We start from the raw sequence: 21,158 nt of genomic DNA, 5'->3' as shown, positions 1-21,158 counted from the left end.
CGTGTCCCCTCCCTACTCCGTTTTCTCCTCGGACCCAAATTCTGCTCCACTTCTCGCCGCTTCCTACCGTTTCATTGATATGAGCCACTCGTGGACAAGCGCTAATATGAAAAGTAATTTGTCGCTGTGCGGCTGCCGCCGGAGCTAGGAAACCGGTAGGGCGACTTTTTTCTCCCCGGCATTGTATGAAAGGTGCTGGTGTGGCGAAACAAACAGAGACAAAAATTAACGCACCTAATTTCTGCCGGTCACCTTTCTCTCTCCGAGACAAGCATCGATGCTCCACAAAGTGAAGTGCTCAGAGTCACGTGCAAAATCACTCCTGTATTTCCTGCCCCGCTGCCGATGCCTCGGCGGCGGTTTGGCTACCGGCGCTTATCGGCCACAGCTGGCGGCTTCGCTTGGTCGCCCGCGTTCGCACGCGCCGGCCGCTGTCCACCGCTGCGTGGGTTGTTTTCTTTTTTTTCCCCGTGGTCGCGCGGTGTCAACACGACGCAAATGAGCGTTTCGGTGTGGAAGCACAAGATCGGCACAAGCGTTTCGTTTGCTTGTGCCGATCACAGCAACTGTTGCGCATTGCATAAGGCGGCTACACAAAGGCGATTACATTGTTCAGGCTCCTTGTCACATCATTGTCCTCACCAACACGTAGCTTCTTTTGTGTTCTGTGCCAGGCTATTGCTGAGAAAAGTTGCATTGTGTGCGCTTTTCTAGATGTATGCGCTACTCGCAAATGGCAACTTGGCTGTGTTTTCTTTGCTCAGTTTTTTATCCAATTGTGAAGGGGGCGTTGTGTAGGAATATATTTATGGCGGACCAGCTCAGTGATCATGTGATGTTTATGTAAATTGGGCCGAAAACTTCTTGAAATGCTTTTTTTTATTGTTAACAATATATCTGTGTCTTGAACTTGCGTCGTTGACAAAGCGTTCGTTCGGATTGGACTGTACCTAACTAATGGTAGTGGTTCTTGTTGCGCTAGGCGTATAGGAGGAGATACGGACAACGAGGTGAAACTCTTGAGTTCTAGTTTGAGGAAATTTGCATTCACGCTATGCTTCTAGGGCTGCTTACGCTCCGTGAAACCTTGTGGCACGCAACACATTAAGACGGGCAGATTATTTCTCAAGGCCGCTTCAGCTCGCTACACGCGTAACAGACCTCTCAGTTCGCTCACGCGTAGCATTCTCTCGAAAGACGCGGATGCTTCTTTTTAGCGTGCGTATTCAAGGCGCCTCAAGCGTTCATTCCAGTAGCGTTTCATGTCAGCCGCCTCCAAAAATGTTGCCTCTGTTTAACTGCGTTAAGCCGACTACGTGCATCGAGAATTAAGGTTTAATGTAAAAATAAAAATTTCGGCGCACCAATATTTGTCACGGTGCACAAAGTAAAACAATAGATGGCACTTATTTCAGCAGTAATCAAGTTTCCGGCCTCTATGAGAACACGTTATCAGGAGTATGTTTTAATACTTCCCTTAGTTCTTTCAAAGCGGTCTGTCTCCGGTTCATCATAAAGTAAACTACGCTATATTACATGCACCCTAGGGTAGTTTTTGACAGCCCGCGTGGCTGCACCGGGGTAATTTAGAAGAATAAACAACGAATCCGCGAAGGCATCCCGCGCACGCCTACCGCGGGGGCTCGAAGTTTAGGTACTCCCAGTCTGGGTGTGGGGCGTTGAAGTCACCTCCGACTAAAATCGGACCCTTAAAGCCGTACTCGCGTAAATGCAATGCTAGAAAAACAGCTACCAATATCAATATGTTTATTTTACAGACTGAGCTAGTGGGTTTCATGACTATAAAGCTGCTTGTGCAGCTTGACTGAGCCTAGGTAACCCCTACATGCCGTAGCACACGAGTGGCGTAGAAAAATGTCCAAATGTCACAAGTTGAATAGTTGCCTTTAATAGGGCGGCGCGGTGGCTCAGTAATTTCTGCTTCCGGCCACGGTCGTGAAAGGACGCAGGATGGCTGGCTTTTCGTGAGCTATGATAACGGCCGATGCTGGCCGCGGAACATCGTTTTTGGGCGGTTTGAAAAACTACAGGATTGTTCTGCCGCCCCTGCCTACCGGAGAAGGACTGAAAACAGTGGCTGTTCTTCTCTGCGACACCGCTGGAAGGCCTTACAGGATTGAGGGTTGCGCCAGCCGATGGAAGAAGCCGGCGTCATCGAACAGCTGGGCAGTATCGGAGCATACCAGATGTCGCACGTCTGGTTAGTAAACTTCCGCAGCGAAGAGGCCAAGAAAAAATGGCCTGGCTTAGCTAAGGTTAAGCCTAAGATGCGAAGCATAATAGATTTGTGAAAAGGATTCGGTATCGCCTGCCCGTAAGTCAGGCTTGTCTCTTCGTTGTTTAGCAATCTCCTGGAGGAGCGGGAGTTAGCCTTGGTGGTCGCGGCCGCGCGGCGACCGCGCGAGTTGAGCCCCGTCTCTCCTCAGCTGGCGTGACGTCAGACCACGTGCTCGGCTGCAGCGCCCCTAGCGGGAGGAGCGGGAGTTAGCCTTGGTGGTCGCGGCCGCGCGGCGACCGCGCGAGTTGAGCCCCGTCTCTCCTCGGCTGTCGTGACGTCAGACAACGTGCTCGGCTGCAGCGCCCCTAGCGGGAGGAGCGGGAGTTAGCCTTGGTGGTCGCGGCCGCGCCAGGCTGGGCTATGGTTGAGCTAAGTAGTGTCCCTATTATGCTTCGCATAAAACCTGCTCGACGCTGGGCATAACACTATTAAAGGGAAGCCTTGCGTAGTTTTTGACCCTGAAAGGCACGAAAGGCGGCTGAAGGTGCACTGGTGCGCCTTCACCGTAAGCAACGAAACTCTGAGGCGGGCGTTCACTGAGTACGGCGAAGTGAAAGAAGTCTCGAGCGATAGATGGAAGACCGGCGGGTTTGAAAACGCTCACTCGACTACTCGAGTTGTGCGGCTAACCAGGGTTCTACGAGAAGGTGCAAGCCTCGAGCGCCTACCCCATCAGACGCGTATCGGGAAAGGGACACTGTTAGTCGTCGTGCCTGGGCGTGCGCCGATACGTCTCCGCTGCCGCAACACAGGCCACATTAGGCGTGACTGCAAGGTGCCCAGGTGCAGCCAGTGCCACGCGTACGGGCACGAAGTCGTACGCTCGTGCGGCTGGACGAGGAACACTCGGCGAAAACAGTGAGCAGCGTATGGACGAGGATGAAGCTGAGCAGGCCGCCTCCAACCCAGTGGTCGAGACCCTAACGGCTGCATTGAAGCGCGACGACAAGGAAAACGACACGCCATCGACTGCTGATCCAACGCTCAGCCCACCCGAGTCGGCAGTCACGAACAAGGTTACCGAGCAACCGCAGGATATCCCACGCCCCGCTGAAAAAGGCAACGGGGAATCCATGGAGGTCGACCCTGCTGCTGCTAAACGGCGCCGCGAAGACGTCGATGCAATGAGCCCGGAGCAAAGGCAACGTCTGCTACAAATCCAACGGTATGCCGGCGAGGTGAAAAAGTAGCATGTCACCAGCGGGTAACGATCGTCGTCGCTTCCTCGCGACGACAACTCAAAGTCCTAATAATGGCAGGACGACACTACACGGCGCGACGTTGTGCGTACAAACGTAAGCGCCGTACTGGTGGCCTGGTCTTGCTAAGCGATGGCGGCTTTGAAAAGACACCTCGTCGTAGCCACGATCAATGTCAGACGTCTTTCATTCAGGAGGACGCAAAATCATCTGTTACGACTCGTGACTAAGCAGGTATTATTTATTGTAGAAACCAAAATCGAGAGTCAAGACCAGACCGACATTATGGTGCGTCCGTTCAGCAGCCGATACGATTTTTGCGTGTCTCATGCGGTGGGTACTTCGGCAGGGTGCATGCTTTTGATCCGCCAGTCTCTGGGAGCGATTGTGGAAAGAGTCCAGACTTGCATTTTCGGTCTTTGGATTCTCTGTGACATGACATTTGCTGGTTTAAAATGGCGCGTCATCTGTGTTTACGCGCACACTAACGTGGAAGAGAGGCGAAAGCCTTTTGAGACAGTTGGAAACTATTGTGATAGAGACCATCTGGTCGTCTGTCATGGCGATTTCAACTGAGTAATCAAGGCACGCGGCAAGACTAGTTCGACTTCCTCTAGAGATGCGAGTACTGCCTGTTTGAGTGACGTAACTGATCTCTGTCATCTCGAAGATGTGGGCGATTGTTTCGGGTGTGGTTCTGGTGTTCGTTTTACCCATTTCCAGGGAAGGAGTCACGCACGTTTGGATCGGGCGTACGTATGTGCCGAACTGATACCATTCTGCGGTGAATACCTCGTACAACCAGTGCCGTTTAGTGACCATCGTCCTGTTGTCTTCCATGTAGGAAAAATAGAAGGGACGAAAAGCAAATTCGAGTGGGAAAACTAGAAACTTAATGAAAATCTGCTGAAAGATGATATCTTTACAGAACGTGCAGCGTCGGCGAAACGCGAACTGCAAATCGAGGACAATTAACTTTTAGGAGTGAAGTTGGGAAGATTTAAGCAGGCAACGAAAATGACAGCCAATGAACGATCGCGCGATACAGAGTAAAAACAAAGAGTGAAGGAAAATAGGCTTAGAGATGGCTTGAGCTTTTTGACAGCGCAAGAGGGCAAGCAGCCAGAAGCATGCATCGAATAAATTCGCTCCGTTAAGAGGAAACTAGAGGCAATAGATACGGAGCGGTATCAAGGAGCGATCCTGAGGGTGAGGGCACAACGCTTGATAGCGGGCGAAATGTCCACGAAACGTGCTCTCAGCTTGGAAAAGAGGCATGCCCACAAGAATTACATACTGAAAATAGAGTAGAACGGAGCAATTTACTCCGATTGAGCAAATATAGAGAGGGCCTTTTATGAATATTATAGCGGGGATTTTTGGTTACACGAAAATAAGAACCGAAGACTTTAAAACCCATTTCCTGTCTTTAATGCTGATGCTCAGTGATGAAACGAAAAAACGGTTAGAAGTGGCTATTTCATCCGAAGAAGTGCGGAAAGAAATAAAAGGCCTCCGCCCTGGAAAGTCTCCACGACCAGATGGGCTAGTAGCATCGCTCTATAAGGCATTCGAGAATGATTTTGTGCAAGTTTTGGCTACGTTGTTCAATGAGGCTTATGACAAGGATATGCTTCCCCCGTCATTTCCAACAGCCCACACAATTTTAATACCAAAAAGCGGTGATGAAACTAGACTGTGACAAGTTACCGCTTACCGACCAATATAACTGACGAATGTACATTTTAAGATCTTCATGAAAATTCTGGCTAAACGACTGCAAACTGTTATGCAAGAATTAGTAGGGCCACATCATACCTGTGTATTAAAGGCCACACTATATATACCAACATTCCCACAGCCCGGTCTGTGCTCGAGTGTTGCGACGATAAAAGCATCGCAATGCTCCAGCTTGACCTAGAGAAAGCCTTTGATAGGGTGCCAAATTACCTCTCGTTCGCTCTGTTAGAGCACGTGAATCTAGGATCAGTCATTTTCCAGGGCATAACCATGGCGTACAGGTGATGCAGGACGCGGTTGATAGTGAATAACGGGGTGGGTGCGCGCATCCGAGTGCAATGCTCTGAGCGTCAAGATTGCCCCCTGTCACCATTGGTATTTTGTCTGTATATTGAACCCTTTTGTTTGAGCATAATTCAAAGCAGCAGTGTTCATAGTTTCCGTCTGCACGCGGCGGAGGTTCCCGTTCTTACGTATGCAGATGACATTGCGGTATTTTGTGCCGACTACGAAAGCGTTCGTGCTGTGGTTGAAACAGTGAAAAACTTTTGTTCTGTGAACTGGGCTAAATGTTTGGGGTTGTGGCACAGCGACTGGCCCACATCCCCAACAATTTTCGTGAACATGCCTTGGACAGTAACCCCCATAAGGTATTTAGGAGTGCCGCTGGAGAATTGTAGCGACAGTGTGCCATATTGGAAACGCGAAGTTGCTGAAGTCCGTGAGAAGGCCGAAAGGCTAAAAGGCTTCAGTTGGTCTATTTTCGCGCGTACTACAATATGTAACATAATTTTTGTAACAAAGCTTTGGTATGTTATGCAAGCAATTCATTGTTCTCGAGTCAATGTGCAGAGGTTGCACCGGGTTTTTGTGGTTTTTGTATGGGGAAGCACCTGGGAGCGGACACGGCGAACCATTCTGTTTCATCGTGTCCGCTCTGGAGGAGTAGGTTTGACGGATTTGTATTTGGGCCAGTTTTTGAATCAATTTATGTTCTTTCGGGACGTGAATGACCCCTTTCTGCGAACTGTTTGTCAAGTTAGGCTGGGTAGGGTCTTGCCAAATTTAGTTGTTAGTTCGGGGACTATACAAGGGGGCATTTTCGGCTTCCTTAGAGAGGTGTACGTGGCAGGTCGCGTCTTGCAAAAGAGATTTTCAATGGAATATTTTTCAGCTGTATCGCGAAAGGAACTTTATAAGGACCTTTGTGATGTCTTTCTTCCGGTCCCATTGTGCAGGTCTTTGTACTGTGCAGGTTCATGGCAGACAGTTCTAAAACGAGTGAAAAGTATGGCTGTACCAGGTGGAGTTCAAAGTTTCTTTTTTAAGCTCCATACGAACACTCTTGAAGTCCAGACGTATCTAGAAGAGGAGGTTTTTTTTTTGTGCCTTGGGGAAATCACTGTTTCATATGCCGAAACCCGGAAACTATTGAACACGTCTTCTTAGATTTTTGGGAAGACTTTTTCTTTTGGGACATTCTACAGCGCACGATTAAAAAGGGCTTACCCGTGGATGCTTTTGGAATCATATTTTTGCCTCTTGACAATGAAGACAGGGTTCCTTTCGACATGATCATGATATTGGGCGTGCACAGTATTTGGCGATCCAGAATGGCAGTCAGACATGCAAACATTGACGCGAGTCCGATAAGAGAGTATTTTCGTGAATCTGTTGGAAGAGTTATTGAAGGCCACAAGATACAAGACCCAATGCTTAAGTGGTTTCCGAGAATAGAAGCTTTGTTATACATGCGCTAGTTTTAATGTGTTCTCGTAACCCCAAGTGCTGGTGACGTTGTTTTTGCATCTGTGTTGTGTTGTTCGCGTGGATTAGTTTGTAAACGACGTTCTGAAGTCGGCAATAGTAGAAAATAAAGCCGCGGTGACTCAGTGGTTATGGCACTCGGCTGCTGACGCGAAAGACGCGTGTTCGATCCCGGCCGCGGCCGTCGAATTTCGGTGGAGGCGAATTTCCAGAAGCCCGTGTACTGTGCGATGTCAGTGCACGTTAAGGAACCCCAGGCGGTCGAGAATATCCGCAGCCCTCCACTACGGCGTCTCTCATAGCCTGAGTCGCTTTAGGACGTTAAACCCCCATAATACATAATAAACTGTAAGCATATTTCAGAAGTATGCGCATTGACGTCAATTAATCTTTTGCTGAATACACAGAAAAAATAAACAAAACATAGACACTGTGATGAAGAAATAGGCGAAAATATAAATAGCAATGAAGTAAACGTCCAACCATCTATAAACGAAAACAGGAAGTCATATTGCGGGAAAATCTATAAGCGTACCTGTATTTTGTTATACCCCACAAACCTGGCTCACCCCAATTCACAGTGTGCCCACACGAGATAATGCTAAGCGTTGCAGATCGACAATGGAGGCGGCCCAACAATGGTCAAGCGGTCATATATACCGCGTCAAAGGGAGACAGGGGCCACGGTATGCTCTCACACGTGATAGCGACTGCGCAGTGCATGCTATACGTGAAGTATGCTGTCCTAGGTGGCGTGTTAACGTTTTTCAATACAGACGAACTAATCTTGTAGAGCTGACGGTCACGTACGGATACCAGGAGTTGTGTTTTTGGCGACTATACCCGCACCGATAGACTTGACTAGAAATATAATTGCGTGAACTTTGACGGCTTTACTTTTTAATGACAACTTCCGCACTTGTTCTCAGCTTCAGAAGCAGCACTGGCAGCGGCCACTTCTTGAATTAAGGTCTTCAGGCAGTTAAACAAACGCGGTGGTGAAGTGGCTTCCGTACGTCAAGTCAATCATCCATGCGTAGCGTGCAAGGCCCGTGCAATTGACCGGGACTGGAACAGAACGACCGTGCCAGCCGACTCTGAGACTTATCAGGGTCAAGTTTAACCGACAATCTCTCTTTCGCTCGTGTGGAGTCGCTATCTTTCTTCGCACATGGCCATTATAGCGACGTTTGCTCTGATGACTTGTTTTCTGAACGCTGGTAATTCTCAAGTGCCGGCCAAACAATTTTCACTTTACGCTACGTGTTCAGACTTTATAAAAAGCCAATCTTGTTAGCACAGGCATATTTTCTTCTCAGCCACGGGTTCGTTAAAGGAAGCACACATTGTTTCTTTGTTTCCAGCAAATTTCGAATCAAACGCGCTTGGCAGAAAAATGAAAACAAAGAAAAAAACTACTTCGTTAAGTGAGCAAATTTACGAGATGTGGGAATTCGTTTTTCGTGTTTAAGGGGTGTGGTGACGGGGATTAACGTCCCAAGTGCGGTAGAAGCTTTTACCTGCTGGAAAGCATTGTTTCCCTACCGCAAGTACACCCCGGCTCGCAACTGAACTATCAGAGCCGGTACAAAAGGATACAGGTCAGGACGAGCATTGCTCTAACTAATCGGTGAAGCGCTGACTTCGGCTTCAGTATGTGTCTTTATGAAATAGTTCCTAAAAACGAGACTCGGTGGGCGCAATAAACGCAGTCAGGTGAAACATGTGTCGCCACGTTGAAAATCGCGCCTAGAAAGGCGGCGAAAGCTGCAAAATGTCGACAGTGGTACCGTTTTAACAATGTCTGACCAAGGTCACTGTGTTTCATCGGTGCATTGATTTATTGTGGTGCAAAAATTGCCACCGGCGTCTTATAAAGCAAACGCAGCACAACTAGGTCAAACTTTTGTTTTTAGTAAAAAATGGCTTATGTGGCTCTTTCTAGGTGTGCTTACAATTGTGCGGCACCAATAGACACATTCCGTGATGAAAAAACTGCATTTCAAATTTTTCTGCTACTCGATTCAAACTTATAAAGTTTACCCCGAAAAGAACTTCATGGTCACGGATTTGAAGTGAACCATAGAGTAGCCTAGCCGCTGGAATCCGCGCCAAAAACACAGTGTAGCCGCACAACACCTTATTTGCAACATCCGCCGCTGATGGCGATACCAGTGTTTAATTTTCTTGCCATTTTATGTCTTAGGAAAGGTCTGTATTCACAAAAAGTAACACATTTGCCGTTACTTGGCTGTAATCTATCGGTGCACATCAACTTCAATTAGTCCTCAGCGTCCGTTTAATTTAATATCCTACGGAGATGAACCGGGCAAATTTTTCTGAACTCAGGCGATTACTCTAAAACATACATTTTGTTTGCATTTGCGGTCTTCGCTATCCTACTCTGTATATTTTATTCGCTTTCATCGAAACGTGTTCTGACCCCTTTATCAGGAAAACACGTCACTGGTGCTCCACTAACTTGTGATGCACTTCAATGCATGCAGGAGGTATATTTTTTTATTCCAGGGTTCAAGCAACGCTTCAAGCGCGTAGTTAAAACTGCATTTATTGGCTACGGTAGAACGTACCGTATTGACACTGCACTTGCCATAATCTTAGAGACTTTGAAGTACTAGCTTTATTTTTATAGCGAGAGATACACTGGGCTACCAGTCAAGCATTTCGCGGTACATGGGAGAGGAAAGTTGTGCGCATGCGCCGTTACCATGTCAGCCGAAGAGGAGCAAAGTGCGGCGTGCGCTTCGCCGTCGCCGGCCACGCTCCCGCTCCACCGTCAAAGCCGAGCGTGACGTCACGCGGATGAGCAATTGTGCGCATGCGCCGAAACCATGGTATTCAGAGAGATCCCACAGCTGTGCCGCGTTCTTCGTCGCCGCCTCGCCGCACTCCGCTCTATCACCCGAACCCCGCGTCGCATGTGCAGGATTGCGTATAAAAGGCGGAGATGTATTGGGCGTCTGTATCACAACGTTTGACATGCATGCAGAGAAGGAGAGTCTAGCCGCTGCTAAACGGCGGTATAGAAAAACGCTGGAGTCTGTGTGTACGTGAAACAAGGTATCACCGCTGTCAGACATCTTCCTTCGATCGCGGTGAACAGTGGTGAAGCCTCCTGTGTTTGGCTTCTGGAAAGCGGCCTTTTCATCCAAGGAGTCTACGTGGCAGCGGGAACATCTGTCAAGCAGACGATTGATGGGGTTTCCTCGTGTATACCAGCCTGCGGCACGGTTTCACAGTTCTGCGTAACTTTGGGTGATTTCAACAGGAAACAGGAGTCTCTTAGTCAGTGTATGAAAGAAAAGTTTGACTTTAATTTAGCTTCGGACCCTCACGTCCAGACTACACAATGGGGAACTACTATAGAGCTTGTATAATAAAGAGGCTCTACCAAATCGAAATACTGTATCGACAAAATTGAGACCGCTACATGCTACTTCGCATATCATCGGGCAGTCTCGTCTCTGTCAAGCAAAATGAATAAAAGATGTGTATACCCAATGTCTCACATTGCTAAACATACAGTGACCACAACAAGCTCAGCCAGGGAAACGACCTCTAGCTGCGTGTATCCTGGCATAGCCGAGCTAAGCCACTGCTAATTTTTTTAACTTCAGCGCCAACTTGAGCGGCAGTTTTCTACTTCAGTTTGCCAGATAATGAACTGATCTCCCGTTGACTGAAATATATGATGTAAACCGCACAAAAATGCTCCATTGGAAATCAACTTTCTGGAGCACTGATTCTTTTTCTTTTAAGCAAGCCATTCAAGCGATGCGCTTGTAGTCATTAAACTGCATCCTTTATGTTGATTGTATTCATCCCTCTTTCTGCAAGTTTGGACATGGCAAATGAATGAGTGAGGTGCGTAGCTTGGACACTAATTTATTTATTTATTTCCAGAAACCCCCAATGGCCCTCACTAGGAGGGTATTACATAGGGGGGTGGCAAAAACGGAAACATGAAAAACTGAACAGTGAACAAAACTAGAAAAGCAGAACCGCTGAACAGGTAACAAATATCAAAATGTGGCGGAAGAACCCGCAAAAAGAACATAATGGCAACAAATAAACCATGCGAAACATAAAAATCAAAACTCATTAGGGTGAACTGAACAGAACTAGTAGAATTAGATATCACTTTCGCTTTTTAAAAGTTCATGAAACACTGTCGGATTAATTTCATTTGCAATTGTAGAAGACAGCCTGTTCCAGTCAATAATAGTTTTGGGAAGGAAAGATTCAGCAAAATCTAAAGTATGGCATGTGATATATACGTTGGATTTTGAAACGATGGTCACGACATAGGAAGGCTACTGACGATGACAAAAAAAATCGTCACTAATCAAGGTATGATGAAAAATTTTGTGAAAAAGTGCTAAGCGAGCAAGTTTGCGACGATGGGAAAGGTTATCAAGTTTAGGACGAGCTTTTAGTGACGTGACACTAGTGAAACGTTGGTAATCTGAAAAAATTAAACTAGCAGCACGGTTTTTTAGGGATGTGATGTTATCTAAGAGGTAGGCTTTGTCCACGTCCCTTGTGGCTGAAGCGTACTCAATTTTAGGTATAATAAGGTAGTGCAGGCAATTTTTCGCAGCGGCGCAGGAGAATGCCGAAGGTTGTCTTTCAGGAGGCTAAGAGATGACCATAGTTAAAAAACATTCCAGCAAGCATGCCGCGAACAGCGGTAGATTTTGGAGTCATATATACAGCTCTCTCCAGAGACCCCTCGGCAAGGCCGCATCTACTTGGTGCCACCATTCCAACCCGGCGATATAAAGTTGAACGCTCCTGCACCGAAGAGAGTCAAGAACTTTCATTTGTCCGCGTTTGTGCGACCGTTCCCAACGAAGGAAGAACACAGGAGCAATGTCCATCGCGGATGTAAGCAGCCGACAAGAGATGCTTGCAGGGGGGTGAGTGCGTGACCGAAGCGGGAAGCGAAATCCCTCCACTTATATGCCTGTAACTCCATAATAAGTTTTTTTTTGTAATTATTCCGGCCGCGCATTCGTTTGGTGGCGCCACGCAACGGCCGAAGTGAAACCAAAATTTGCAAAACTAAAGCTGGAAAGAACGTGCGGTAAGCAACACGAAGGGAATTTCATTTCGGGGTCATCGGAAGCTTGCCGCTCTTTTTTACCCAAGGCAGATGTTCAAGTCATTCAGCGTTTAGTTCAAAAAAGTAAAGGTCAGAAGCAAGATTAAAGAAGAGATTGATGCCAGGTCGATGACGCAACTGCCACATAAAAAAAAGAACACTTTTTCAAACCGAAGTAGGGGATGTGAAACTGTGCTTGAAAGATAGCCTACCATAACTGTGCTTGAGTTTGAGAAAGTATAATTTCAGGATTATTATCGGGGCTTGGAAACATTTCTTGTTTTCGAACTACATTTTTGTTAATATTAGCAAGAGCAACCCCGTAACTTACAAAATCACTGAAAACCGTTGACGTTTCTTTCTCATCACTTCGTTCCAAAAAGGGACGCAGAGAGGGGGGTAGGAATAATGCTGTTCTCAAACAAAAGTCGGAGCAAAAAGCGCAATACACTGCCACTTCCGTTAGACCGAATCACTAAAAATACTGGATTTCCAAACATGCGCGGCCGAAGAATGCTTCTGAGCACGACAGCTGCGAAAACATGAGAAAACAAGGGGAGTAGAGGCAGAGAATGATTTTACGTGGCAATTGGAGGAGAGGAGGAGTCTGTGTCGCGGGTGGAGCCCGTGGGGGAGGGGGGCGGGGGGAAGCTGCAGTGCGCACACCAAAGCGGCCGCTACGCTGCCTCGCTTCGTGTGCGCGCAGGAATGGAGGCGCCAAGTAGAAAGAAAAAAGACGACGACTGCGCTTTCGCTTTCTGTGAGATACGTGGAGGGGAAGAAAAGAGATATGTCTCGCTCGTGAGGCCGACGAGAGCGCTTTTGACCGGCAACTCCACCCACCCGTGCGTCCAATGCACTTGTGCAACCAAGTAGCAAAAAGTAAAACGCGTGAAAAAAATGCGGCAGAAATCAAGGAAAAGCTGCGGAGGGGGGAGGGGGGAGGAGGCCCGGAGAACAAAAAAATGCACCAAATGCCTGCGTCATGTTTATATAGAGCATCGCGCCAGCAAAGTCTTGGATGGCCAGCAATTTCCGCGCCCGCGCGCGCCCCGCAACGCATTCTGTCGGCCGGCGGCAGTCTTGTCCCAGTGTGAACCGGACCGTCATAGTTTTAGATAGTTAATTTGGGCGTAACGACCCGCAGCAGCCCACCGAAGCGTGGCGGGCGCCTGCGGATTAATCTTGAATTTAGATCACCCCTGCGGGAGCCCCAAGACTCCCTCGTGTCGAAATCTCACGCGCCACCAGCACGTGCGGTAATTCGCCTCGAGCCCGCTTCCGGCCGCTCGCCTGCCGACCATTAACCGCCGGTGGCCAACCGTTGCTGCGAGGTTATTTGCGCCGCGCTCTCCGGTTGCCGCGGTGGGACCACGGGAGGGAGAATCCGAGGCTCGGAGAGTGGCTTGGCACGCGTGCAGCGGCGGTGTAAACACTTAACTGACGTCCTCGTACAAAACCGCAGGAAAGAACATTAGTAGGAGAGAAAGTCACTGTGGTAACAAGTGAGAGGAAATGAAGATAAAAATTAATTTCCATTGTGAAACCAGCGACACGGAGCGATCTGCGCCGCAGTGCACGCTCAACGAATATTTTCGGCTTGAAGCAGCGCAGTCATTATACGAGGTAGTTTAGCGTACATCTTTACTCGTTTCAGGACGGTTACGGTTTATAACGCGAATTATCTAGCGTCAGCCGGCTTGTAATCGCAAAGAAATGGAGACTTATTAGAGCTGATTTATTAGAGCTGGTGCACTAATATAGCACCGCAACCGTGGCCTAGTGATTAGTGCATCCGCATCATATTCGAGAGACGCTGGGAGATGCGGGTGAAGCCGGGTATGCTGGGTATGCTGGGTGGGAGGGGCTGGGCTACCGGTGTCTGGAGGTGAATTTTCACCAGTGGGCTACGGGGACGGTGCCCATCGCGGCATGACATTTGAGCGACAATCGTCGGAGCTCCGCACTAGAACCCACATCTTGGTGACAGATCCCTACAAACCCTGATCCTAACCTGCACTCACAGTTATTTTTTTTCCTAACGAATGCCATGATACGTACTCCTGGTACGCCAACGGTTCAACACTCTTCCACATCTCATGATGCTGTAACGGTAAACCACCGCACCTAAAAACACCACACGCATCGTTCGAGCCGTTGGAGGCAGCACTATCCAGCAATGATCCGGAATATCAGCGCAACCTCAGTGAGTCGGTGAAGCGCGCAGCGGCAGCCACCGGCGTTCTGAAATAAGAATGCCTGCCACCGACTCTTCAAGCCCTCTATTTCGCTCAGTAACAGTCTTCATTCAATCAATCAATCAATCAATCAATCAATCAATCAATCAATCAATCAATCAATCAATCAATCAATCAATCAATCAATCAATCAATCAATCAATCAGGGATTTAATCTCCACCATCTTCAATCATTACTGGTTATCTTCATCGTTTCAATCCCAGCGATACGAAGAAATCTAGGCATATTAACGTGATAGCATTAAGGGTCCCGGCGTCGTTGGCGGCGAGTGAAAAATCCCGATGGAAGCAAAAAACAAAATTCAGGAACAGGTCAAACAATAATCGTATTGACTCCAAATTTCTCAAAGAGGTTCTTGTAACCAAAGGAAACTAACTGAGCTGTAAAAAAGTGGGTTATTTTTGTTTGGGTGGTTATCGAACTCAGGAACATCAGACTGCGAGAGAGGCACGCTAACCATAGGCCACGAAGGGCCTCTTTTTTCTTTTTGCAGGGAAGTGCAACACTGACAGGCTTCTCGCATTTCTTAACCAGGCCTCATCTCTCGAGACCGTCATGCACAGTCACACCAGCGCCCTGCTATCAATCAGGCCTCCCATCTGAACTCCGGGAACCACACAGATGCATCGAGTAAAGGCAGCCAGACAGGAGGTCGATCCTGCGCAGCATATATAGCCCCCGCATCAAATCAAACTCCTCTCTGACCAGAGGCTTTGATGAACGTGTCAGCTTTGTATCATGTATCATGTGTCAGCGATCTGTATCATGCGGCTCCTCCAAAGTCTAAGCAGTCCCACGAGCACAAAATGATCACATAGAACCTTAGAATCCCCCATGGTAGGCAAAAATATTATTTTATTCGGCGTGACCGCAATGTTCTTAATTTTAGAGAGTTCGTTGAAGTGGGTCCCCAAAAAACAGGGCATCGAGACAAAACACAACACCATAATCAATTGTCTCGGGCTGCTGACACAGGCGACAGTTTACCTACCATGGCGGAAACGTCCCCATAGCATGAAGCCACTTTTTGGCAAGTAAGGTCGACGTGTGAAGTTTAAAAATAGTTTTTGCGGCCGAGAGAACACACATTTGTTGCACCCGCTTTAATACACTGTTGAATCAATCAAGCAAAGCAACTTTATTTCGCAACATTACGAGGCGAAAAGGTTGGCCGGAGAAAAAGCCGCTACACTGCAGGTTGACTGGGATCCAGCCACCCGTCAGCAATGAAAACGAAAATACATTCAACAATTATATAGCACTATGCCAGACATAATAAAAAAGGAACATATCAGAAACAAAACGCGCCGTCATAAGTACATACTGATATACAGAAATTAACCGCACCAACAAATGATCTAAAAGGCGACAGCCATTTTAGCAGATATCACAGTTAGCACATAGTAAAACATACTAAAGCAGTAGAAGGTTCAACAGGCGAGAGAATAGAAAGAGATGTTCGTTATGACATACATGACGAATGCCAACATTCACCGAAACCAAGGAGCATAGGGGATGTCTTTTTTTAAGTTTGTGGTTTTTCATCAATGGAAGCAGTAAAAGTAGAACAAAAGCGCATAGTAAAAAGAAAGCTTAAATGCACATCTTAGAAATAAATGGTAGTGTGTTAGAAATACCGCACATAATACAATTATGGAATCTTATTCCATACACTTATACACAAACAAGTGTTTTTATTCATTTCTATTACGTAAATAAACTTATTATGTATTTTCTTGTTAACGTTGTGATGTCAATATTTAGTGTGTCATGGTTGTTTAACGTTGTTGGCATTGTATGCTGAATTCCCTGTCGGCCGTAGAGTGTGCGCGCAAAACGAACATGCCAAGGTAGTTGACATCGACAAGAATATGTTGTAGAGGTGTGCTCAAGTTTTGTAATGTCTAGAAATGCGTGGAATCTGCCTTGAACAGCTTTGCTATAAGAACATAATAGTGTATAAGTGTACATGTCATGAACTTGAATGCTGAGAGGCGAGATAACGTCTCAGTCAGAACTTTATTCATCTGTTTTCTGGAGAGACTGTATAGGTACGGTAAGGAAATATATATAGTTCCTTAAAGAAAACGCACAAAGGCCACTCTCGTCTATGACCTGTGGTCGCATACAGAATAGGCAAGTGGGAGCTTAATCGCCTGTTAAACACAGCTGCAAGGAAGAGATGGTTTGCCGTTTTAGAAAAGCAAAACCTTAAAACAAGCTTCACAGGGCGCTGCGGGAGACTACGAGGCTAGATTTTTTTTTCCTTAGAACAAGCTGATCGACAAACAAGTGTTGAAGACCAACTCCATAAGACTGTAGGGGGAGAAGTAAATTGTCTCGACGCATATGTTTCCACTGAGAGCCCCACAGACAAGTCGCGAAATTCTATTCATCTCCTGTACTTTTTCCTTGCACAATGCAACACTCGCATAACGTAAATAAGCTTCGATACCAAGAAGATTTTGCATACTTGTGCTCTTGAAAACATAGACATCTCCCTACCTATCCGAGCCAGAGGTTCGTTGCCTGACGGACGAGATTCAACAACCCCAGTCAGGCCCAGTATTGCTATACTGATGCAAGGGAACCCCCAGATACTGTAAGTCTTCGGAGTCCCACCTGATGCCTCCAAAAAGGCTTGGTTTTGTACCTCAGTGTCCTAGCCAAAACCGATTTTTGATTTATCCTGGTAAAAAGCCGCACGCTATCTGCCACGAAACAGCTCGGTCGCATGCAAAACCATTAACTCACTCTTTTTATAAGAACAGAAAGGGGCAACGTCGTCGGCATAAACCAAGATATTCAAGTCGTGATAGCGAAAAGCCAAGAATACATGTGTTTTGATGATACTAGGGCAAAAAGCTTCTAGATATAAAGCAAATAACAAAAGCGATAGCGGGCAGCCCTATCCAACCGATGATTTAAATGGAATAGGTTTCCTAAACTTTTGATTAATGATCGGTCTTGTAGTGGACGCTTTATAACATAGTTCTAAGCCTTTAAGCAAGACATCACCAATGTTTGTACTCTCCTCCTCCTCCTCCTCCTCCTCCTCCTCCTCCTCCTCCTCCTCCTCATCTTCCTCCAAGACTCTAAACAAATAGCCACAACGCGCATTGCTAAAAGCTTTAGCCAGATTAACCTAAATAAGGGCCACTTCGCTAATCCCATTTCACACTGTCTGCAACACCGAACGTGCGATATGCATATGGTTTTATATACTACGGCCTTTGATTCCACGAACTTGGTGCGGCCCTAATAAATCTAATGCCCAGCTACAGATTAGAAGAAAGAACCTGCGCAAATATCTTGTAATCCACGTTGCCAAAGGATATCGGACTATACCATTCAATAGTTTGCAACCGATTTGCATGTATACTTTCCAGAATTAGAATGGTGTGACCAATATAGAACGTGGGGGTGGGGGGGACCCACGTCATAAGCAGCCCTGAAAACTTCCAACAAGGCAGGTTCTAGGTGAGGCTTGAAAGTTTTATAGAACTCACTACTTAGACCATTCGAGCCAGGAGACTTCTGAACCTGTAGAGCAGAAATAGCCGATTTGACCTCGAATAAAGCAATACGCCCCTCAAAAACAGCTCGCTGCTCATCTTCAAGTCGAGGAAACGCTTCTTTGAACTGGCTGAAATCTGACCGACTAATCTGGTTACTACTACTCCCAAAGAGCCTCATGTAATAGTAAAGAAAGCACCAAGAATACCTACCGTCTCAATGCATGTACAGCTTCCATAACCAATTTATTAACCCCATAATCCATAAAAGTACCTAATTAAGGCAACCTGATATTTTTATGGGTTGAGCAGTTATAAATGTGATTTAATACGGTTGTTGTCACTAAGATACGATCCAAGGTCAATTCCTTCCAGTTCATGCAGTTCATTTAGGGTGCGTCTCCATTCACGAAGGTGAAGACGCTTCAGGAATGAGGTCCGTGATGATGCTTTAATATCCAAATTCATAACCTCCTGCTTAAATAGATACCATCTTTGAAAGACTGGGAGACCTGCACGTGCCCCTGTGTTTTTGAAGCAAGCAGCTGCAGCGCACAGAAAATGTTCATCTGAGAGGAGTGAATTATTTAGCTTCCATAGCTCTCCCCGTGGTCGGAGTAAACGCCTAGTGTACCTTCCTCGCTAGGGAGACACCGTGCAGTGGTTGCTGAAAAATATCGGCCTCACCCAATAGGCATGCACGCTAGTTAACGTGCCAGCAGAAACGAAGATCCTGTCAAGTCGAGCATTCGGATAGGATTGGAAATGCGTGAAATGTATACTCTCGCTCTTTAGTCGCCAATGCCGACAGGGTTGTGTTCACAAACTAAGTCAGCGAGAACAGCAGAACTGGGGGCCTAACGTCCATTATACTGTGATCCATTCTCATTGTTACAACCACAACTGAAATCTCGCAGCAGTAAAATTTCCTAGACGCACAGCCTGGACGCAAATCCACTGCTTCCTCAGCTGCCTTCAAGCCATCGGCAACGAGCTTTCCTATGGCGCGAGATCTGTCACCATAGGCCTCGAAGGCTGTTTGGTTCGAGCTGACTAAAGGTGGGCCCACTGAAGACATTGCGGTCGTTGAGTTAGTGAACTGTGTTAGAGACATGTTGAGATGCTTACATGAGTAGTTATGAGTATGCTAGTTTGGAATTAAGTCATTGTGTGAGAGAAAACGCTATCGCGTTCTACTCTTACAGGTTAAGCTTAAGGTCGCCCATACTTTTACAGTTGATATATGAGGGCGGGTGCGCTAGCCACTGGCTGACGTAGTGGCGGCCCCGGATGTTTTTTAGAAGTGCTGGGAGGTGCTAGGTGCTGGTGGGCAGGTGCACTGTGCGCAGCCAGTGGGAGGCTGCCCACCCACCGCACGGTAGGTGCCCTGCGGCGCGCTGCGCGGGTGCCACCAACGCTACATTTTTGAGCGACGAACTTAACAGCTAACGCTGTAAAAAAAAATTCTCAGGTCTCCCTAAAAGTAGCAGCAAATTTCAAAGCTAGCTGGTTGCTTGATCCCAATCCCCTGGGACGTCACTGATGAATAAGCCGGTTAGGCGTTGAGCTGCCACTGAAATTCGCATCGTCTTTGGAAAGTTTATCGCTGACCGAACACGCGCAGCGTAACCAGTTGGCGTTGAACTGACGCTGAAATGTTCTAGTGGCACCATCACGGTTTGCCTCTCTCTTGCGTTCGGCGGCCTCGGCTTCGCGGGCCAACGCATCCTGATCCTGGCGAAGTTGCCTGACCCCTCTCACATCGAAAACTCGCATGCTAGGATCGCAGTTGACGCTTCTGTTCCGCTTCATGGGCTTGCAACTCCGGATCTTCTCGTAGTCGTCGCTCGCGATCGAGGTGACGCTCGCGAAGTTGTTCCGTCGACCCATCTTTGCCACGGTAGCAAACGAACGAGCGAAGGAGAGCCCAAGGCGTCAACTAACACGCCCTACGAGCCGTGGGAAGCTGACGTCATCAAAGCGCACGGCTTCGATTTTTGCCGGGATAAGAAGTAGCGCCCAACGTCCCACAGTTAGCTAGAGAACTTAAAAAATAAACACACTGAAGACGCCACTTCAGAGAGCGCTAGCGTCCGAGGTTTTCCTCCTGTTTTATATTTCATGACGCCAGCGGTCATGGAATCGGCGCTGTCCTTCTGAGCGGCAATCTGGGTCTGACCGTGTCATCGCCTACGCTAGCCGCCTCCTCTCTACATCAGACCGCAATTACTCCATCACGGAACGCGAGTGCTTGACCCTTGTGTGAGCCGTTGGAAAATTTCGCCCGTATTTGCATGGCCGCCCTTTTACGGTTGTCACCGACCCCCATGCGCTCTCCTGGCTCTCAACCATTCTGGCAGTGACTGCACCGCCGACCTGTTCTCGCTCTCTGCTAGTGCTTACGACTCAACTCCTCCCCATCAGACCCTGCTCTGCGCCGGTTTGTGCTGCATCATGACACTCTATATCGCAGAAGCCTGAACCCCGCCGGCCCCTACCTCCTGCTCGTTGTGCGGAAGCACCTGCGCACCGATGTCCTCCACGAGCTCCATGACCTCCCCACTGCTGGACACCTAGGTGTCTCGCGTACTTAACACCCGCGTGCGTCGTCGCTTCTTTTGGCCCCGCCTCTACCAGTCCGTACGCCGCTATGTTCATGCCTGCGACCAGTGACAGCGCCCGAAACGTTCTGCTACTCTCTCAGCGGGTAGACTCGAACCTGTTGATGTGCCCCTTGAACCTTTCTGTCGTGTTGGCTTGGATCTTCTGGGTCCGTTTCCTGAGTCCATCTCCGGAAACAGATGGATTTCCGTTGCCACCGATTATGCCACTCGTTACGCAATCCCGCGGGCCCTCCCCACCAGTACTGCTACTGACGTTGCCGACTTTCTCCTGTACGACCTCATCATCCGTCATGGTGCACCCCGCCAACTTCTCACCTACCGCGGCCGTTGCTTTCTGTCTAAAGTTGTCGACGACATTCTCCGTTCCTGCTCGACTAAACATAAGCTGACCACCACCTATCCTCCCCAAACCAACGGCCTCATAGAGCGCCTCAACCGCACTCTCACGGATATGCTCGCAATGTACGTTTCCCCGAACCATCGGGTCTGGGATATCGCCCTTCCATGCGTGGCTTTCGCCTACAACTCTTCCCGTCATGACACTGCCGGTTACTCACCGTTCTATATTTTGTACGGCCGCGAGCCCCAATTACCTTTGGACACGCTGCTTCCGACATCTACTTCACAGCC

At 47.8% G+C, this 21,158-nt stretch overlaps 1 pseudogene; it reads left to right on the top strand.

The window, feature by feature from the left end:
- Positions 1 to 1,992: 1,992 nt before the first annotated feature.
- LOC144114965 (uncharacterized) lies at positions 1,993 to 3,489 on the top strand (annotated as a pseudogene).
- Positions 3,490 to 21,158: the final 17,669 nt, after the last annotated feature.

Source organism: Amblyomma americanum, chromosome 1, assembly GCF_052857255.1.
Source record: "Amblyomma americanum isolate KBUSLIRL-KWMA chromosome 1, ASM5285725v1, whole genome shotgun sequence".
NCBI lineage: Eukaryota > Metazoa > Arthropoda > Arachnida > Ixodida > Ixodidae > Amblyomma > Amblyomma americanum.
Note: the sequence above shows the minus strand (reverse complement) of the source record. Positions and strands in the feature narration are given on the sequence as shown.